General features: G+C 49.0%; 1 long non-coding RNA gene across 1 annotated transcript; it reads left to right on the top strand.

Annotated features, from left to right (window-relative positions):
* The first annotated feature begins 4150 nt into the window (after window positions 1-4150).
* Window positions 4151-7887, top strand: LOC123791769 (uncharacterized). Its single transcript, XR_006779495.2, has 3 exons — window positions 4151-4273; window positions 6046-6184; window positions 7164-7887. It is a non-coding gene; the product is annotated as an uncharacterized LOC123791769 (long non-coding RNA).
* The last annotated feature ends 12811 nt before the right edge of the window (window positions 7888-20698 follow it).

Genomic DNA, 20698 nt, shown 5'->3' with positions numbered 1-20698 from the left:
CCACGCTCTCAAGCCGGAGACTCTAATGCTCTCTTGGATTCTACCCAGGAGCATTGAGGTGAAAACACTGACACACACAAGAAGGTTTCAGAGTCCAGAAGGCTGGCAGGCACAGTCTGCCAACCGTTCCGTGGGGAGAGCATGGCTTGGGGGTCCCCTGTAGCCTCCAGGCAGTGTCCCCTCCCATGGGAGCCCGGCATTTCCACACCTGGAGGGAAAGTCTTCTGGGACCATCATGGGAGGCCAGGAGGGCTGTGTGCCTCAGGGGCCCCGAGACAGGTGCAGGAGGCCTTGTCTTCCCTGCCATTCTCCCTGACCTTCCTGAGAAATTCTGAGTTTGTAGGGGGCAGTGCTGGTAGTGGGGGAGTGCCTGCATTTTTAACAAGCTTTGCCGGGTGATTTTGGTGTGGGAGGTCTGTGGGCATATTTTGAAAACTGCTGCTTCCCCTGCCAACACAACTTCTATTGGCTTCTCCCCTGGCCACAGGGACACTTCTTATAGCCATTGGAGTCTCTAGAAAATGATTCTGTGCTGAAGTCAATAGGAGATGGGGCGCTTGGGTGGCTCAGATGGTTGGGCATCTGCCTTCAGCTCAGAGTCCTAGGATCGAGCCCCACATTGGGCTCCCTGCTCAGCGGAGGGCCTGCTTCTCCATCTTCCCCCTGCTCCTGCTCTCTCTCTCTCTCTCTCTCAATCTTTCTCAAATAAATAAAATCTTAAAAAAAATAATAGATGTATTTACTGAACTCATCATGGAGTTGTGGAGGACCCCATTAAGGCCCCAGGGACAGGGCTGTGCCGGAGCAATGCCCTGACTAGGAAGAATGTCCCCTCTCCTTCCCCCAGAACCCAGAGTAGGTAGCCTGGGCTTGCCCAGAGGTGGACAAGCAAGGGCTCAGAGCAGGAGGGGGTCCCTGCAGGGTTAAGGCCCTGAAAGGGTTAACAGTCTCCCCAGAAGCTTGGGTCCCAAGGAGTAATTTGAGCACTGAGCCTTTCAGCCTGGTCCTCTGGGCACACCAGCCAGCTCCTTGGTCATGGTGCCTGCCCCTGGGGGGTGAGGGGGAATGCTGAGATCCTGGGCCTCCCCCTCCTCCCTTCCCCCCACACTGGGTGCTTCGCACCGACACAATTATCCTGACCCCTCAAGACAAAGACGCTTTCCTTCGAAAGACAAACGCATGGAGGAGGAAGGGACCTGTGTCTACACACTTCTCAGTGTTCTGAAAAGGAGAACAAAATAAACAAATGTGTGAGGTAGCGATTAAGATATTCAAAATATTTCCATTTACTGCCGGAGAAATCTGACGGCTAAGAAAGAGAACCAATTTTGTTGTCCCCCCCCCCCACCCCAGACCCCCTTCAACTGAGGTTCTTTATTGCTTTCTGGATCTTTCGGGGTTATAACCGCTATCTCAATGACTAATAGAAAACTCCATTAGGCCCTTTCTTTATGAAGGGAATTAATGACTTCGAAAATTTAGTGCTTTGTAAACATAGAAGGGAAAGCATTTCCCCAGGCTCGTCGATTCCTTGGCAGGGAGGGAAGCTGGTTAGGAAAGTAAATGTTTCCAGCTTGCCGAGAGGCCCCCTCACCAAGCACCGTCTGCTTCTTGTAAAGCCTGGCCTCACAACACTGGGGTGTTTCAAAGTCCTAAGAAAGGAGTCAAAGTAAAAGCAAAAGAAATAGGAGCCAGGGAGGTTGAGACACATCCGTGGAGCTGAAAAAATACCAACTGGTGAAATTTTCTAATATAAATGCGTTTTTTTTCCATAAAAATGTGTGTCCTTGGTTAAGTCCAGCTTTTGACCTGAATTAGAGAAATCAGTTGTTTACACAGCCTAAACCCACAGACTAATTACCCTCTTTGTTCTTTTAAACTTTTAGGCCTGGCCGATGACCTAAAATCCTCAGAAATGAAAAACGTCTCAGAAAAAAAAAATAAATAAAAATTTTAAAACATAAAAAAAAACCTCTCAGAACAAACATTCAGAAGTAAGCTCAGGAAGGAAGGGGCTGTGGGATCAGGACCATTGCTAGCATTCATGTGGCAAGTGCCTAATACTTGAGGGAGGCGAGGTGGTGGGACAGAGAAGGGAAGGGGCTCATTTTATTAAAAAAATGACATTCCAAGCATTTCCGCAAAGCTTTCCTTGTCCACCAAGTCTTTCTCCTTCAAAGCTGCCTTTTCCAGCGACGAGTCTTTTCCGGCCCGGTCCCTTCCTTCTCAAGAAAACCATAGCAACAGCTGTTCAGCAAATCCTCACATCTTTGAGAGTCAGTCGGTCCCACTGAAGGACCCGAGGAGTGGAACTCCCGAGGCCCGACCGAGGGGATTCATTCATTCTTCCCCAGCGTCTTGGCTGGGTTGTGTTAACTCATTTCTTCATTTAACAAATAATGTTGAGCATGTCCCGTGTGCAGATTTGGGGTCAAATCTTTGAGATTCAGGAATCGAGGACTTCAAAAAGTGTATCACTACTTGTCATAGCAACAGCAGCCAAAAAGTATATTGTGTTGGGGATATCTGAGCTTCTGAGTCAACCCACCATGACTTCCTCTCTGTTTCTTTAATAGATTTCCAAGGCACGGGCCAGATTGGTGGGACAATATTGTTGGTTTGCAGTACTTAGGTCTTCTAAGAGAAAAAACGTTTAAATTTGTAAACCGACTTAAAATTTTTTTAAAAAAAATCTGTGGATGACATGAGAAGCTAGAATATACTTTCTGAAATCAGAAAATCAGAAAAATAAGGCTTTGTGAATTACATACAAAAGAGAAAAGTCCAGAAGACACAACTTGGAGGTGTTCAAATCAAAGGTTAAGCGAAATTAAGGGTGATGGGAAGTAGAGAGTATTGGCAAACGTTGCCACACAGGAGTCTGGCAGAGAACTTTAAAATTCTCTCCTAGGATTACAGGTACTGAATAGTCACGAAGCCCTTGGCCTAATACTGTGCCACAGAAAGAATGTATCTGATGCCTGTTTTATTTTATTTGCATTTTGCTCTGTTCCACAAAGGATTTAGGCAGTTTACAAAGAAGAGACAAAATATAAACTTTAATATACACTAAAAACCAGAGCAAGAGCAAGAGCAGCGATAAGAGTGGAGACATCACACGGAGCCAGGAGTAGGGTGAGGAAAAATACAAAGTTTACGGGGCAGGTTGGTACACCTCCTTTCAAAGGGCCACAAGCTGGGCCCAGGAATAAACGAAAAAGAGAAACAGATGAGTGTTGAAATAAAAGCAGATCAACTGCTTAGAAAATCATGATTTCTGGAACCAAGGAAAGATGGGCATTTCTCCTGAGGGCCTTTCGGACCTAGCCTTCTGCGTAATGTACTAAGCTACAACCTCGATAGCACCTCGGGTCTGACCATCCCCTCCAGCAGCTCAGAATTCACAACCATGGCTCTTGCTTAAGATTTCAGTTCGCTTTTTCTTGGTGTGTTGTCTGCTCCTGAAAACCCCACCCAGGGACCTACTTATTCAATGTGGACCTGCTTTGGTCCAGACAATGGTACCTTCCAGAATCTAAGTAGACAGCATAGAAAATATCACCAGTGGCCCTATTTTTCAACCCCCACGTTGTAACCACATCCAGACAAATATGAGTGTCCATGTGGGGCTGATACGGAAAATTTGTATGATGCCAGGTTACCTGCGGTGTCTGGAGTAGCTGGACACGGTACCTAGGCAAGCCCCCGACCTTCAGCCTGTCTGGGGAGGGGACAGCACTCCGTGGCATACAGGCAAACTTGAGACCTATCCCAGGACCAGTCTACACACACCAAGGAGATGGGAATGGGTGGTTGTTGTTTTTAAATGGTAGCGGCTCTACATTCCATCCTTCAGATGTTTTCCCACTCTGGTCACATTAAACGTGTTTAAGGGATGCTGTGTGGAAGTTTCTTCACGTTACAGGATGAAGAAGCTGTTCCCTTTAATAGAAGCCTGGAGCTTGCCCTGGGAGGAGGGCACTTCAGGAGCAGCCTGCTCCTTAAAGAGCAAGGAGAAGACCGGTTTCATCACCCGCGCCCTCTCCGGCGCCGGGGGAGTAGGGAAAGGCGGACGCGCCCTCTAGTGGCCGCTTTCAGAATGTCCCCCACGGGCGCGCTCTGACGCTGCGGCCGCTCTGGGATGAGACGCCCGCCCGCATTAGAGGTTAACCGAGAGCTTGCGGGATGTCGCCTTCACTCCCTCCAGCCTGGCTGAGCCTTTCCCCGAGGGTTATCGCAGAGGGACCTGGGCTGATGGCAGGCAGGAAACCCGGTTAGTAAAAGGGCGGCATAACCTCCTTGTACAGGGCAGCGTGCCTTTGCCGCGGGGTCCCCTTGCCGCAGGCCCCTGGGGTCCCCGCATCCCTGTGCGCAATGTCTCTCTATAACTAAGCCCCTCTCCCTTCGCTGCGGAAGTCCTGGGACGCCCTTGCCGGCCTGGATTCTCTCCCACTGCTTCCGCCAGCTGATGCTGACAGATTTTCCTTGTCCTCCGCGCTGCAGGGGTCCCTGCACTACTCTGAGGAGCTCGGTATGGGGGGGGTCTTCCGGCCTCCGACCTCAGGATGACCCTTGAACCTCGCTGTGAATTTAACAGGTGTTCACAGATAAGCCCGGGAACCATTTCTAATAGGATTTCCATGAGAAAATGTATTCCAATGTTAAAACAACCATCGTGTATACAATCCATTCATAAGATAAAGACTTCCCTTTTCTATGACTTGCTTCTCCTGCCCAGCATCCTGCTAGCTCTCTTCCTGAGGTCAAGTTCAGGGCCCGGGTCTCTGGGACTCCTATGTATATAGGTCAAGGGTGAGGGGCCCCTGGCCTGGTTTAGGCTGGGCCACTTGTAGGATTGGGATCTGCCTGGGCAAGTCTGATGGACTGTGAGGTGGCCCAGCCAGGGGCTGTGTGCTGTGGCTACCCAGGGTACCCAGCCGGCACAGAGATGCACCACCCAGACCAGCTTCCAGAAATAGCTCAGGCCCCAGTTACAATGAGCATGGCCTGCGGACAGCCTCCAGCTGTTAGCTCCTTCAGAGCATGCCTCAGCTTTCAAACCCGGCCCTATACTTAGGGCTGCCCAGGCCACTGTGAGAGCAACACTGTGGTCTGGGGCCCAGCACTTCTGCCCAGTGCGGGACTCCTCTACTGGTGGTCCGTGCTCCAGAATCCCAGGGCGCAGCTCTGGGTTGGGTTTCTCGCCTGCCTGACTGCCCCCACCTTCTGCTTTTCCCACCTGTCTCTCCCACAGGAGTTTCTCAGCTACCCCCTCATGCCCAGCTCCAGCTTAGGGCCTTTCCCGGAGAGCCCAACCCAGTAGATGGACTTATCCTGTGGAAGCCGGGGTCCCTGACATTGGGGGGATCATAAACCCCTTTTGAGAACATGACAATAACCGTGGAAGTCTTCCCAGGAAATGCCCACACATACACGCTCCGTTTCAGACTTCGGACCTCCCAGGCATCCCAGGAGTCTTTTAAATCGGGGTTAAGAACCCCTGACTTGAGGAAGGTGGGGAGGGTGTGGGGGCTGGAGGTCTGGGGGAGGGGGAAAGGGGAGGGGAAGGGGAAGGATGATGACAGAGCTTCAAGCATTTGGAAAGGACTTAATTCTAATTTCTGCCTCAGATCTGACCCTCAGCCCAGCCTCCCATGAGCTCATGGATTCTGTGAGAAAAAATTGGAAGCCAGTTCCCTTAAGTGCTCGGCAAGGCCCTGAAGGCAGGCTGCCCGGCTTGGCCCCATATGGCTCTGGCACAATGAGGGCTCAGAGAGCAGAGCTGGCTCGGCTTTGGAGTGCCGGGGCCCAGTCGCCCATCTGGCAGGGGTGGGGGAGGGCCCCACATTATCTTGGGGAGACCACCGTGCCCACCAGCCCTGGAGGAGGCGGGGCTTTAGGCACCTTCGTAGGAGTTGGCTGTGAAAGTGGGTGTCACTGAACAATGTCCAGCTAGAGAGATAGAGGAGGCAGCTAGGAAGTGGCATCTTCCAGGACCTCCTCCAGAAAGTCCCCCGTCCTGAAATAATTCACTTGGGTTTGCAGGGAATTAGATGTCTGCCATTAACAGGTGGAGAAAGGAGCCAGCAACACAGAATTGTGCACGAATAGGAAGTGGCATCATGGGACCTAGAACAGACACACGGCACTTAACATACCAGGCACCGTGAAGCACTCGCATGCGGTAAGGGATTAAGTGCACACACGATCCTGCGTGATAGGTCCTATCAGAATTCTCAACTTAAAGCAACTGATGCACAGAGAAGTTTAGCAATCTGCTAAAATCACACAGCCAAAAAGCAGCAGAGGTGGGATTTGAACCCAGGTAGTATAGACCTGTGGTTTTTTTTATCCCTACCTGTGCTGGCTCTAGGCTTGCTAGTGGTCAAGAACTTAGACACGGGTGTCCAGTGGCTTTGGGTACATTCCCATTCCTCCTCGGGCTGGTGGTGTGAGCTCAGTAGGCTTCCTAGCCCTGTGATTCAGCTTCTTCCACAGAGCAGAGAATGATACTAATCCTACTTATAGAGATGTGTGAGGCGTACGTGAGCCAGTCATGGAAAGGGCTTTTGCTGGCCCACAGAAAAGTGCTCATGATGAAGTGGCATGTATATAAGAAGTCTTCGGACTCAGGCCATCCGCAGAACTCAAAGCGCCTTCTTTCAAGTAATTTGGGCCCAGCCTCCCCCGGCCAGCCCAGCCCAGCCCAGCCACATTAGGCCTTGAGGTAGCAGGCCTGAGTCCAGCCATAGAGTGAAGGAAACCAGGGGAGGTTTTTTTCCACAGATTCCTTGCTGGGCTCAGAGCCTTTCAGCTCTCCCGGTTGCCTCAGTGCTCTATCTTCAAAGAGCTCCGGGGCCAGAAGCCGGCCCCAGCCCCTGCACATTCCTACCAGAGCCTGAGTTAATAATGCTGCTGTTCTCCTCAGAGACGAGGGACGTGTGGGAGAAGGCTGAGGGCACGCTGTCGGCCCGCCAGGCTGTCTGGGAAGCTGGAGCGAGCGCGGAGGAAGGGGAGGCCCGGCTGGGTAGCCCCGCGTGGGCACCCGCCACCCAACCGTTCTGGGCTGTGTCGCTTGCTTTGAGGAAGGATTCCCTTCCAGTGAGTTCGGAAGTGTCGCATTCATACAGATTTCGTTAATCCGGAACTTTTCTCCTATACAGGTTCTGTGTGAGGCCGTTCGCACTCACAATCGGGAGCACTGACCACCAGTTGCACAGAAGCGTTGCTGCAGGCCCATGAAAGCCAGAGTCTCGGTTCTAGGGCCGGTTGGGAAGGCAGGTTCGATGAAAGGGAGAGGCTGAGAGTAGGGGCTCCGGACACAGCAGTGTGTGGGGGCGCAGGACTGCGGAGAAAGGAGGATTTTTTGGGAATGGATTTTCACCAATTGAAAAACATTATGTTTTTAAAGTATGTTTTTACAGGTTTGTTTTAAAACATGCTGTGGAATTTCGAGAAGCGCGACGTGATTTCCCTTCAGAAGCTAAGTTCCGTCAAACAGGACCCCAAATACTCAGGGGCCTGCAATGGAGGCTTTTCTTAAACGAACTGAACGTCTATCTTTTACTTCTCATTTCAGAATTCATTAATCCTGCCTCCTTAGAGGTTTTTCTTTTCCTCTGGCATGACATGGCATTAAGAGCGGGAGAGTAGGGGCTTCTCATCTCAGGGTAGCCACCTGTCCCCCCCACGTTAGCTGGGGCAGGAGCTGCTTCTAAGGACTAAAAATAGTCATTTCCTCCCAGACTTCTCTTTCTCTGTTTGCAGAATCAGAACTCAGCTCACTCAGGATCTTTCACGGATGCCAGTGTCTTTGCACTGCAAAAGGTTTTGTGTCCCCACACCACCACCCCTGCAAATGCATTTGTACGCATGTATTTTTCCTAACAAATGAGGTTTCATTAAATCAGTGAATTTAAAGATAAGTACACCAGGAAAGTTTATTTTTAAAAACTGCCCTGAAGTTAATACTTTTCATTTTTCCTCTCCTTCTTCTTCTTCTTCTCCTTCTTCTTCTTCTTCTCCTTCTTCTTTTTCTTCTTCTCCTTCTTCTTCTTCTTCTTCTTCTTCTTCTTCTTCTTCTTCTTCTTCTTCTTCTTCTTCTTCTTCTTCTTCTTCTTCTTCTTCTTCCTCGTTTGCTTTTTAAACTCGACAAATAGTCAGTGCTTATTATATACCAAGCACTGGATGGGGAAATAACATGGAACAAAACAGACGAGGTTTCTGCTTTATGAAGCTTTGAGTTTAGGCCAAGCACATTTTTGACACGAATGGACTGATTGCAGTGTGTTTTGGTGGACAGCGGCTAGAGGCGGGGGGCTACCAGGGATGGGCCCACTGGGAAGAGCTTTCGGAGAGAGTGGGGCATCTGAGTTGGGATGTGAATGCTGGGGTAGAGCGGAGCCTCATAGATGTAGGGCGTAGGCTGTCTAGGGGGCAGGATGGCAAGTGTAAAGGCCCGGGGGTAGGATCTGCTCAGTGGGTCCAGAGCACGGAAGGGCCATGACAGCTGGAGCAGAGTGAGGAGACGCCAGCAGAGTGGTTAGTGGGCTTCTGGGTGCCACGGTGCGTGCAGGCTGTCCCTGCAGAGACCTTGGGAAGCTGCGGGAGTTTTGAAACTAGGAAGTGACTTGATCTGATTGGTTTTGAAAGACCCTCTGTTGTCAAGGGTTTGCTGTGAAACAGTGTGGGGAGAGGGCAGCAGTGGGTCGGAGGATAGTTACAACAGGACTGGCCAGGTGATGGCTGGGGCGGGGGGGATATTATGTGGGCCTTTGTTCTGTGTGTGCTTGAAAATGGCTATTAAAAAATTTATAAAAGAACTCTTTCAATTGCAAAAGAAACAAAATGGAAAAAGAAGGCTCGAAACTGCAAACAGACAAAACAAAACAATAGCCAAATGCCCTCTCTGGCTGCCCTGTGGACGACAGATGACGTGCGGAAGGGCTGCGCGGGAGGAGGACACCCAGTGCGAGGACTTTTGCAGTAGTAGTTCAGGCAGGGCGCCGCGGGGCCTGGCTCCGGAGGAGGGCCGGGCTGTTTTGGAGCTGGAACCAGTAGGACTGGTTGGCGGACAGGATGCGGGGATGAAGGAGAGGGAGGGGTCCCTGCAAAGTCATGATCTCCAAGTGCACCTTTGCCACTAGACGGGACTGTTGTCCACGGAACTGCATCAGCTGGCGTATGAATTGGAGAAAGTGTATTAATCATGACTTTTATTTTCTGATGCTTTGATCCGCCGGGCCTCGCTGGCCCTGGAGGGTGAGCCAATTCCTAGAAATAGTCAACAGCTTGCCCTGAGCCTGCTTTTCAAATACTAGCCAACCCAATCCAGAGCCCACACCCTACCCGCCTCTTTTATCTCTCAGGCTGTCGCACCCTGGGCCACTGCTCCCCCGTCCTGATGAATCAATCACCCCAGGGCCGGTACCAGACAACTAGGGACAGCCTGTGCCCCAAAGCCCAGCAAAATGATTCAAAGGAGCCCATGCTAAGCCTGCTTACCCTGTCTTGCCCATCCCGCCCTGTGGAAAAACCACAGTGCTTCCCAGGGGGGCCCTCCTCTTGGGAACTGAGAGTCACAGACAGTCTTTCCAATGCGGCGGTCTCCTGGTCCGCTGGCCTCACCATCCCGGAATAGTGACACAACTTCTATTTTAAAGCAAGGACAACTACCTGTTGCTATTTGAGGGACCTCCTCACCACAGTGGATGACTGTCCCCGCTGGCAGCCTGAAGGGGTTCCCTCGGGCTTGGCGAGCTGCCTGCCGTTCTGTCTGCGCACGTCTGTCTGCCACCAACCTCCTGCTTCAAAGGCAAGTGTCACAGAGGGGGTGCTGTCCGTCCTTTATGACTGAGAGTAGATCTAGGAGGACTGCTCTCTTCCTGGCACCCAATTAGAAGCCAAGCTAAGAAAGGAGAGAGAGAGAGAGAGAGAGAGAGAGAGAGGAGGAGGATCATTTACTAAAGGGAGCTCTCTTGGGGACGACAGGCCTGGACGTTAGGATCTATCCGAATCGGAAGGCTAGGCTAGGCTAGGATGCTGAGTGAGGGAGGCAGGGCCACGTGGGGTCACTATGGCCTGCCAGGGCCTTACAGAGAAGGGCCAGGAAGAGTGACGCAGAGGACAAGGGAAACAGAAGGTATGTGAGATGTCCTTCTGGCGCTCTTAAACAGGGCCAGCGCCCTGCCCAGCTCTGCGGGCGGTCCTCTGGAGTTTGTCAGGCACTTGGTTCTTCCAACAGGGCATGAGAGGGGGTGATGTGGACGCATTGGGGTATTCTTTCCGACAGCCCGCGGCCTACTGCTGTGGCGGGGACCCTCATGCTCCCTTTGCGAGAGCTGTTGCCGGGAGAGGCTGCCCACCAGGGTTTCCATCTCCCGTCCGCCATGCCAGACCCTGTGTCACTGTGGGGCCTTGTGACTGTCTGGTGAATGACTGAGTGTAAGCTCTGTGTGTCACTACTGACCAAGGTGGGGGGTGTCCAGGTGTCTCCCCTGCTCTCCTGCCCACCAGGTGTTGAAGATGAAATGTCACACGACAAAAGGATCCTTGAATCACTCCTTGGAGGAGGACTGTGCAATCCAGAACATTCATATTGGGCTCTGCATCAATTTAAGCTTCTGAGATTTGGGGGCTATGCGTACAGTTAACCTATTCGGACCCATGCAAATGCCTGCTCTGAGTGGACAGAAATCTCATGGATAATTGAAACATTAAATAATCTCCAAATGATAGTTTAGTCCATAATTAGACTCTGGTCGGACCAAGTCTTGGGTGGGATCCGTTAAAAAAACCCAATGACTCCTTGTTGGTTTGTAACCTGCTGGGGGTGGGGACTTCCCAGGTGACATCGGAACTGGCCTCCGAACACGGACGGCAGGGAGAGACTGACTGCAGGTCAGTAGGGACAGTTTAAGAAGCAAAGGGAACCTACTTCTGAGGCTTGTCTTGGGCAGCAGCGAGATGAGTGGATCCCTGCGGCCGCAAACCTTTAAAATTTCTCGAAAGGCCTTCACTGGGTTCAGACACCTGTGCTGTGCAGGGGCGCTCATCACCCCACCGCTCTCTCAAGGCTGTGTCCCTGGGGTGGCCTCTGGGAGCGGGGAAGGCAGGCAGAGCCCACATTCCAAGGACAGGGAGTGCGGTGAGGGCCCCGGCCCAGCTCACAGGGCAACTGACCGTTTCGAGGACCTTCCCCACCACTCCTTCTGCCCACTCTACGGTACGTCTTGTTCATAAGCATCAAAATGACCAAAAGACCAAACACAAGGGGGGGAGAAACGAAAGGGCTTGGAAAATGCACAGGAGGAACAACTGAACCCTGAGAACATCCCTTCGACAATCTATAGAGGGAACCAAGAACGCGAAGGAAAACTGAATGCAGTGACCACCGAATCCGTCATCCCTTCATTTAGTAAACATTTAGTGAGCACCTACTCTGTCCAGGCACACTGTACTAGGTCTGCGTATACCGTAGAAAACAAGTTAGACGTCGTATTTGTCCCAAAGGGAATTAATCAAGTTGTGACAGAAACAAAAATGAGTAAGTAGAATAATAAGTGAGAAAACTGTTAAGTTGTATCAGAGGCTCTGCTGGAGTAAAACAACAACAACATAAAGGCTGAGACAGAATATCTGAGGGGGAGTGTAAGGAGCAGGCCAGGGGTGCTCTCCCCTAAGGCTCAATGGAAGAGAAGGGGTGGGCTCCAAGCAGGGTCGGGGTGGAGGTTAGGACTGGAAGAGAGCAGAGCATGCAGAAGGAGAGCATGAAGCACTCCAGGTAGAGGGAGCAGCACGTGCAAAGGCCCTGAGGCCGTGAGGCTGTATATGCCTGAGGCTTGAGCCACCGCACAAGCCAGTATGAGACAAGTATGAGAGAAAGTGCCATGATGCGAGGTAGGAGGAAACAGGTGGCATGAAGCGGGGCCTGGGCCATGGTGAGAATTTTGACTTTTATTCTCATTTCAGTCTCTCACTGCTTCCTGGCCTTTTTGAATGAAAGGGCCCACCACCAACTTCATCCAGACATTATGGACATTTTCTAGATAGCCTCTTTCCAGTTTTGCCCTCCGTCTGCTCAAGGCTGAGCAAAGCCCCGCGGGGCTTCATTTTCTCCGCCTCCTCTACTTCCCAGCGGAGGGAAGCTGGCAGCAGACGCAGACGATAGCTTCCTGACACACCATGGGCGGGAGCCAGGCTTGTTGGGTAACTGGACCTGGTCGTGGCTGCTGGAGCTTTCCATCCTCATTCCCCAAGGAGCCAAGGCAGCCAGGAGCTGCCAGGAACCTTCACAGCCCGTGCTTCTGGGCTCAGAGGAAGCACAGGCACACACACAGACCAGCACCAGCCTCCCAGAGCACGGGCGTGAAGCCAGCATCCGTGGGGAGGAACCTACTGGGGAAAACAGTCCAGTGATTCCCTGGGCGCAGTGCAGAGCGGCCGTGGAACCTCCCGCCTCGGGCGTGCTGCCAGGTGAGCGGGCCCTGCCAGGGGGTGACAGAGGCCATGCCAGGGCACCACCCAGGCCTGCCCCGACATTCCCTCTGACACCAGCTGGCAGCGGCCGCACTCTGCCCTTAGGATCACTCACACAGCAGTCCAAACCATTCGCTGCCGCGAGAGCCACATCGCTGGTGACAGGCGGCCACCCCAGGGCACACGCCGGCCACCAAGCAGGTGTGCAGGGCTCCATCCTGCGGCTCTTTTCTGAAGGCACAGCATTTCTCTTCCCCACCCAATTAACTTCCCAGAGCCCCATCCTGAAGGACTGGATTTGTCATGAGCACCGACAAGAAGGATTTGTGGAGCCGGCCGTGGAGCAGAGGCTGGAATCCGAGGCGGGGTATCCTAGTGGGTCATTTGGCTGGTTTGCCTGACTTCAGCAGAAATGCGCGGCAGCTACCCGGGAGCCGCGCAGGCACCTGCAATGGAAGAATTCAGAATCACAAGTAATGGGTCTAAATTGGCAGGCTTTCACGAGAGTCCCACCAATCTTCCAGTATACAGCTGCCATGGGTCACGTAAAATGTACGTAGCTTTAATATACAGTTTCATTTGCTTGAATATCAGCCTGGGTGCAGATCTTCAAAGAATGGCTCGGGGTAGAGAATTTAATATGAGAATCCAGCCGGGGCTGCCAAGCCATATATGTGCTAATGCTGCAATTTCGACACCGTACTTAAGGTCAAAATTAATTCAGTGAAAAATATTATTTCACGATGTAATAGACACCTTCTGAGTGGCAGAGCAGGAGGCATCCAAGAGGACAGATGAGGCATGGGGCGTGTTTCACCAAATGGCCAAAGTGGGGAGTTCTTCGAAAAAAGATTCGATGGACAGCCGTATTTTCCTTTGCGTCTATAACTCAGCTCGGCTGTTAGAGGACAAGGGTAGCCGCGGACAGCGCGTAAATGGTGACACTGTGGTGTCCAAATAGAACTTGATCTGTGGACACTAACATTTGAGTTTCATCTCATTTTCACATCTTATGATATATCCTTCTTTTAATTTTTCTCTAACATGTCAAGGTCACCTCTGACACCTAAAAATGTCAAGGTCATTCTCTGCTCATCGGCAGGGCAAAAAGAGTTGGTTTTCTGACCCTGAAGTGAGGTAAGGATTCCCTGCAGCCATCATGCACCCATTTTCCCCAAAAACTAACACCCGGTTGATCCTGTTTTACCTATCCTCCTATCCCTTTTTCCTCCCTGCTGCAGTCTTGGAAGCAAACCTCTAATCAACAAATTATTTCATCCATATCCATACTTCAGTATTTATCTCTAGAAGAGGACTCTGATTTGAAACATAAACGCACAATGCCATTATCACATCTGAAAATATTGACGATAACTCCTTAATATCATAAAATATCCAATTAGTATTCAGTTTTTCCAGCTGTCTCATAAAGGTGTATGATTACAGGTTTTGTGTTTTCTTCCCTACAGCTTGTTTGTTGGGCTGGAATCTAGACGACATCCTTAAATGGCAATTGCTTGATCGGTCCCCTAAGCCTCTTTATCTACGAGTTCTTTTCTATCTGTCTTGTTTTTCTTTACAAGCGATTTGTTGAAGAAATTGTGTTTTGTTCTTCAGGGTTTCCTATAGTCTGTATTTCTGATTGCACCCCTGTGTCGTTATTGGACATATTTCTTTGTTCCAAATTTCCTACAATGCAGTGGTGTTTTCTGCCATTTGGAAGTGAGAGGTAAGAGCTTGATGAGATTCAAGTTTTCTTTTGTTTTTGGTTCGTTTTTTTCGCTAAGGTTACTCTGTGGGCGGTATTGTGTTCTTCCGTCTGGGGGTACGTAACGTGTGGCTGTTTCTTATTTTGTGTGTTAGCAACTATTGACGATTATTGCCTAGATCAATTCTTACTTTTTAAAAAAGACTATGTATTGAAAAAAGGTTTAGATTTACAGAATAATTGAGCCATTAGTACAGAGAGTTCCCATACGCCCCCTACTTGCCTCCCACCCCCCAGTTTCCCTATTATTAACATCTTGCTTTAGTGTGGAACGTTTGTTACCATTGATGAACCAGTATTGATATATTCCTATTTAGCCCACAATTTACATTAAGAGTCACTCTTTGTTTTGTACAATTCTATGGTTTTGACAAATGCCGTGATGACATGGACCCACCATTAGAGGGTCATGAAGAATAGTTTCACTGCCTTAAAAATCCTCGGGGCGGCACCTCTCTATCCACCCCTGCCCCTCTGCACCCCTGGCAACCACTCGTCTTTTTACTGTCTCCATAGTTTGGTCTTTTCCAGAATGTCACACCGTTGGACTCATACAACCTTTTCAGATTGGCCTCTTTCATTTAGCAACATGCATGTGTTTTTTCCATGTCTCCCTGCGGTTCGATAGCTCATTCCTTTTATGGCTTCCTAATATTCCGTTGTATGGATGTAGCACAGTTTGTTTACCCACTCAACTACTAAAGATTCCGGTTTGGGGTGATTATGAAGGACATTGCTATCAATATTTGTGCGCAGGTTTTTGTGTGGTTGTAAGTTTGCAGCTCACGTGGGCAGATACCAAGGAGCACGTGGGTGAGTCATGTGGTAAGAATACGCTTAACATTTAAGTAAGTGCCAAGCCGTCTTCCCAAGTGCCGGCCCATTTTCGCATTCCCACCGGCAGTGAAGGAGAGTGCCTGCTGTCCCATCTGCTGGCTAGCTTTTGAACTCATCGGTTGTTTGGGTGTGGGTCGTTCTAGTAGAAGTGTAGTGAAATCTCACTGTTGGTTTAGTTTGTGATTCTCAAATGAGACGGCGTAGAGCATCTTTGCATACCCCTGTCTGCCGTCCCTGTCTCTTCTTTGGTGTGGTGTCTGTTCAGATCTTTTGCCCATTTTTAAAGCAGATCGTTTGTTTTCTTATTGTTGTGTTTTAAGAGTTCTTTATGTGTTTTAGATACCAGTCCTTTATCAGATACATATTTTGCAAATATTTCTTCCCAGCGTATGGCTTATGTTTTCATTCTCTTAACAATGTCTTTCTTGCAGAGCTGAAGTTTTTAATTTAATAAAGTCCTGCTTATTGACTTTTCCCCCCATGGAGCCTGCTTTTAGCGTGGTATCTAAAAACTCATCATCAAACCCGAGATTGTTTAGATTTTCTCCTTTGTCGTCTTCTAGGAGTTTCATAATTCCACATTTTACATTTGGAATCAGAATCTAATTTGAGGGGCGCCTGGGTGGCACAGCGGTTAAGCGTCTGCCTTCGGCTCAGGGCATGATCCCGGCGTTATGGGATCGAGCCCCACATCAGGCTCCTCCGCTATGAGCCTGCTTCTTCCTCTCCCACTCCTCCTGCTTGTGTTCCCTCTCTCGCTGGCTGTCTCTATCTCTGTCGAATAAATAAATAAAATCTTAAAAAAAAAAAAGAATCCAATTTGAGCTCATTTCTATGACAGGTGTAAGTTCTGGGCTCATTCTTTGGCATGTGGATGTCCAGTCATTTCTCAGTATAATTTGTGGAAAAGACTCCGATCTTCACAGAGTTGTTTTTGCCCCTTTGTCAAAGATCAACTAACTGTATTTATGTGCTTCTATCTCTGGACACTGTATTCTGTTTTATTGATCTGTTTGTCTATTTTCTCCCCGGGACTGCACCATCTTGGTTACTTGATTCTAGCACATCTTGAAATCCGGGTACATCAGTCCTCCCACTTTGTTCTTCTGCAGGACTCTCTTAGCTACCCCGGGCCTTTCACCTTTCCACACAACCTCGAGCATGAGTTTTTCAATATCCCCAAAATAACTTGCAGAAATTTTGACTGGGATCACATTGAATCTATAGATCAGGCTGGGAAGAATTGACTTAATATTATTTGATTCTTCTCGCCTGTGGACCTAAATGATCTCTCATCTATTTTAGATTTTCTTTGATTTCTGTCATTGGAGTTTCGTAGCTTTCCTCCTATGGTTCCTGTGCATATTACACTAGATTTGTTTCTATTACATTTTCCTGGTTGCTAATGTAAATGGTATGGTGTGTTAGTTTCAAATTCCAGTTGTTCATTCATCCATTCTTTTTTTTTTTTTAGAAGTTGGAGAATGGTGGTGTTCTGTCATTCTTCATTTGCTAGCTGACACAGCTGTATATAAAAAAATTCCTCTCATCGACCCTTTCGTTATTCAGGGGTATTGGTCATTCAGGAAAGAAAGGATAAATGCTGATTCTTTCACTTGATTTACCAAATTTTTCTAAAGTTTTGGATTGGTTCCCTAACACCTCCAGTGTGAACCAATGAGTTTTTCTTTAAGCACTATTATGAAAAAAAATTTTATGTGTTTCAATCTGTTACGTTTAGTACTCTTACTGGTGCTCAAACTGTTCCCTTACGGGGGCGGGGGGCGGGGGTTTCAATGGATTATACGACTTGATACCTTGGTCTCTGATAGTTCTCTAGTTCCTTATGTGACAAGATGGTCCTGGCTTCTCTCATACATGTCCTTCCTCTGACGTGTTACTTGCCGTTTCTCCAAGGAACTCAGGTTCCTTTTACTAGGAGACGGTGTTTAGAAGCTACCAAGGTATGCGTTCCTGCCTTTTCAGTGGTCAAGGCCAGGAATTACACATTTTATTTGAATGTGTCATGAGTTTATACTGATACATTCATATTAGAACTATGAGGTTTTTACTTAATCCCATTGGCTTGTAGATGACTTTCCTTTCTTCCATGCTGAAGTTGCCTTATCCGACAATACACATGCTTAATCTCAGTACAACAGGGTTTATTGAAAACAGTCTGGGTCGTTTTTTTCTTTTCCAGTCCTTGCGCTCAGGGTATATCCCATCAGAGATCTACAAGAAAATAATGGTGGCTCAAAGTTTGCTGGGATAGCTTCTGTTTGTGTGGTTATGCCATCAAGAGGGTATGGAGTTAAGTTTGTTTCAATACGGTTTTGTTTTTTAAAAATTCAGGTATTTAAAAAGTAGTTACGTGCATTTGTCTCTTCATATTTTTTTTAAAAAATATTTTTGCCAACTGATCTTTGGAATGAATTCCTAGAAGTGGGATTGCAGCTCCAAAGGGCAAAGACATACGTAATTTTGCTCAATACTGCCAAACTCCCCTGCAGGGGTTGTACCATTTTACGTTTTACTGGCAAAAAGAACCGATTTCCCACCTTCAAGTTTCATCCTTTACGTTTGGAAAGTGTGTTAGGGCACATTACGCGTTTCCTTATAACATATTCTCTTTTATCCTGGCAACAACCCTCAGAGTTAGGTATTACTCTCACCCTGACTTTATAGATGGGGAAACTGAGGCTCAAGAGTGCTGAAGTGTCCTGTACACCCCCCAAAATGAGCTGATCGTAGCCTTGATCGTGTGCGTAGCCACAACAGACCCTTGGGCAAGACACAGGGTCCTGCCTCGAGTGCCTGAGTGCCTGTCTACTTGCCTGCCTCCTGGAAGCTGTGGGAATTTGCCAAGTATGTTCCAGCACCGTTTAGCGCTGTGGGAGAGGTCACGTGCCCTGCGGCGTGCCTCAGCCAATGGGAGCCCCGCGTCCTTCAGAGGCACGACTGGGACACTCATCCATTATTCCTCGGGGGCCAGCTGTCATAGCGGTAACCTGCAGTACCTCACCTTTAGTGGCGTTGCCTTCCTTCCTGTCTCCCTCCCTCCTTCTTCCTGGGACCACCTTCCAAATCAGTGAACTGGACCCAAGGCTCTGATGTAGGCTTTGCTTCTTACCAACAGTAAGGCCATCTATCCAGCTCTGAGCTGTGCTGAGCTGTGCTTCTGGCACCCAGAGGTCTCGGCGTGTCGACTGTAGCTTCGGCTTCCCTGGGATGCAGCCTACCAGTCCTATGGGGCCACCCCATACCCAGTCCGTGGTCCTCTCCCCTTTACTATGGTCAGAGGTATAGTCACGGTCTCATCTTAGATGGCCTGGCCTGCTTGGTTCCCTCTTGGCCATATACCCAGGGTTCTTCATCCTGGCAGGGTCTTTTGGTGATTTAATTTGTTCCTTCATGTATTTCCCAAATGGCACTATGCAAGAGGCATAGACCGTGTGGTCCTGTGGGGGGCTGACCCAGACCTTTCGGCATAGAGGGAATACACTGAAGTTAGAACACATTCATAATGAAGCGTACGTTAGGACGAGGGGAGCGGAAGGTACCATGGAAACAGTGTGGGAGGAGCTTTAAAGAATGAGGGGGCCCAAGAGAGGTTCGGGAAAGTGAGAGCTGAGGCTGGAGGAGTAAGATTGAGTTCCAACAAGAGGAAAGACAAGGGGAAAGAGAATCCTGGACAGAGAAGCAGGTGACACATCTGGAGATAAGAGAGGAACCACAGGGCATTGAAGAAATCGAAAGGATTTCTGAAGGACTGTAAATTGTAGTCTGTGTAAATCTAGTTATCAGGATTGCAGATGGCTTCCTTGGAAGTCCAGCAGCAACTTCTGGGCTACCAGGTTTTGGAAGTTCAAATCCACGATGTGATTGTAAATATCTTATGTTCCACCACTTTCGGCGCAGTGTTACCCACTGGGATGCTCTGCTTTAGGGAGTAATATCTGCCTCTTCACATCTTTTCCACTCCCAGCCTGATGTGAGCCCCTACGGGCCAAAAGTTGGTAGTGACTGGTGCACTGGGAAATTCTGACTGCTGGTCTACCAGTTAGAAACATGCAGATTACACAGCAATCTGATGATAGAAAACTCTATCTGGGAAGAGAGAGGAAGGTAGAAATGCTTTTCAAGAGTGTTCAAGAACCTGAATTTGCATTTGTTAACTAGAACAAAAAGTTGGCTGGTGAGCTAATGGACTGATAATTATACTGTACCTCAATCAACATGTTCTCAGGGGGCTGATAAAGAAAAATAAAGATCTTTGCCCCAAGATCACATGTATCCTGGACTTGCTTGATAGAGGTTAATAAAATTAGTGAGCAAGATAAATGAGCAGAGAGACTGGAGCATGCTCCTTTGATTTTGTATAAGAGAGCCATGAAAATAAAACTCTGGGGCCCGTTCCATCTTAATCCTAGCAGACACTGAGCCGGCCTCCCACTTCGCTGCGTCAGCCTGATCGCTCAGAATGGACCAGGGCACGAGTAAGCATATTTGACCAAAACTTTGTGATAAATGACTTTCAAAAAATTGGAATCCTGTGTGATTGGTGGTCTGCCATAACTAAGCCTCTTTCCTAAGGTTTCTCCAATGAAGAAATAGCAATGACCCTTAAATTTAGCTGTGAAAATCATAGACGGATTGCGTAGAACAACGAATTGGTGTGAATATGAAATTTAGGAAGGTTGATTTGAAGTTCCATGACTCATATCATTTCTACATTGCAGAATCGTTTTTCCAGAAACCCGAGGTTCCTTCCATTCTCTCTCTTGGCTTACTTGTTCATGCCCGTGACGTCAGTGATCAGCTAGATTATGAATTCCAGGTGTCTTCTGGTCCACATCTCTCTTCTGTGTGTCTCCCAAGTGGCTGCCCAACATCACCACTCAGATGCTTCACTGCCACCCCATCCCTCAAGTCTGGTCCACTTCTAGCCAAGGACACGCCATCCCTCACATTACGCAAGTCAAAAGTGTAGGAGTTCTGGGGCGCCTGGGTAGCGCAGTCGTTAGGCGTCTGCCTTTGGCTCAGGGCGTGATCCCGGCATTCCGGGATTGAGTCCCACATCGGGCTCCTCCGCTGGGAGCCTGCTTCTTCCTCTCCCACTCCCCCTGCTGTGTTCCCTCTCTCGCTGGCTGTCTATCTCTGTCAAATAAAAAAAAAAAAAATCTTTAAAAAAAAAAAAGTGTAGGAGTTCTTAGTGACCCCCCCACTCCTGACATCTGATTAGTCCTGTGCTTCTACCTCCTGTATAACTCTTGCATCAGTCCCCTTATTTCCAGCTGCCCTTCATCCCCTTTTCTAGTCGGATACCAACTGCTCATGGCTAAGCTGCCTCCCTAAGTAGTCTCCCTGTCTTCCTCTGCTTTTGTACTTCTTCGGTGGTTTCCTCACATTGCCACCTAAACATTCTTCCTGTGTGTAAATCCGATTGTGTCACCCCTTCTTAGAACGTTCGATAGGTTCCAGTTGCATTTTTTTAAAAGATTTTTATTTATTTGATAGAGAGAGAGAGAGCACAAGCCGGGGGAGCAGCAGAGGGAGAGGGAGAAGCAGGCTCCGTGCTGAGCAGGGACTCTGACGCGGGACTCCATCCGAGGA

This window comes from Ursus americanus, chromosome 10 (genome assembly GCF_024610735.1).
Source record: "Ursus americanus isolate L20-20 chromosome 10, mUrsAme1.1.p, whole genome shotgun sequence".
NCBI classification, from domain to species: domain Eukaryota; kingdom Metazoa; phylum Chordata; class Mammalia; order Carnivora; family Ursidae; genus Ursus; species Ursus americanus.
The sequence above is the reverse complement of the archived record's forward strand: the minus strand, read 5'-3'. Positions and strand labels throughout refer to the sequence as shown.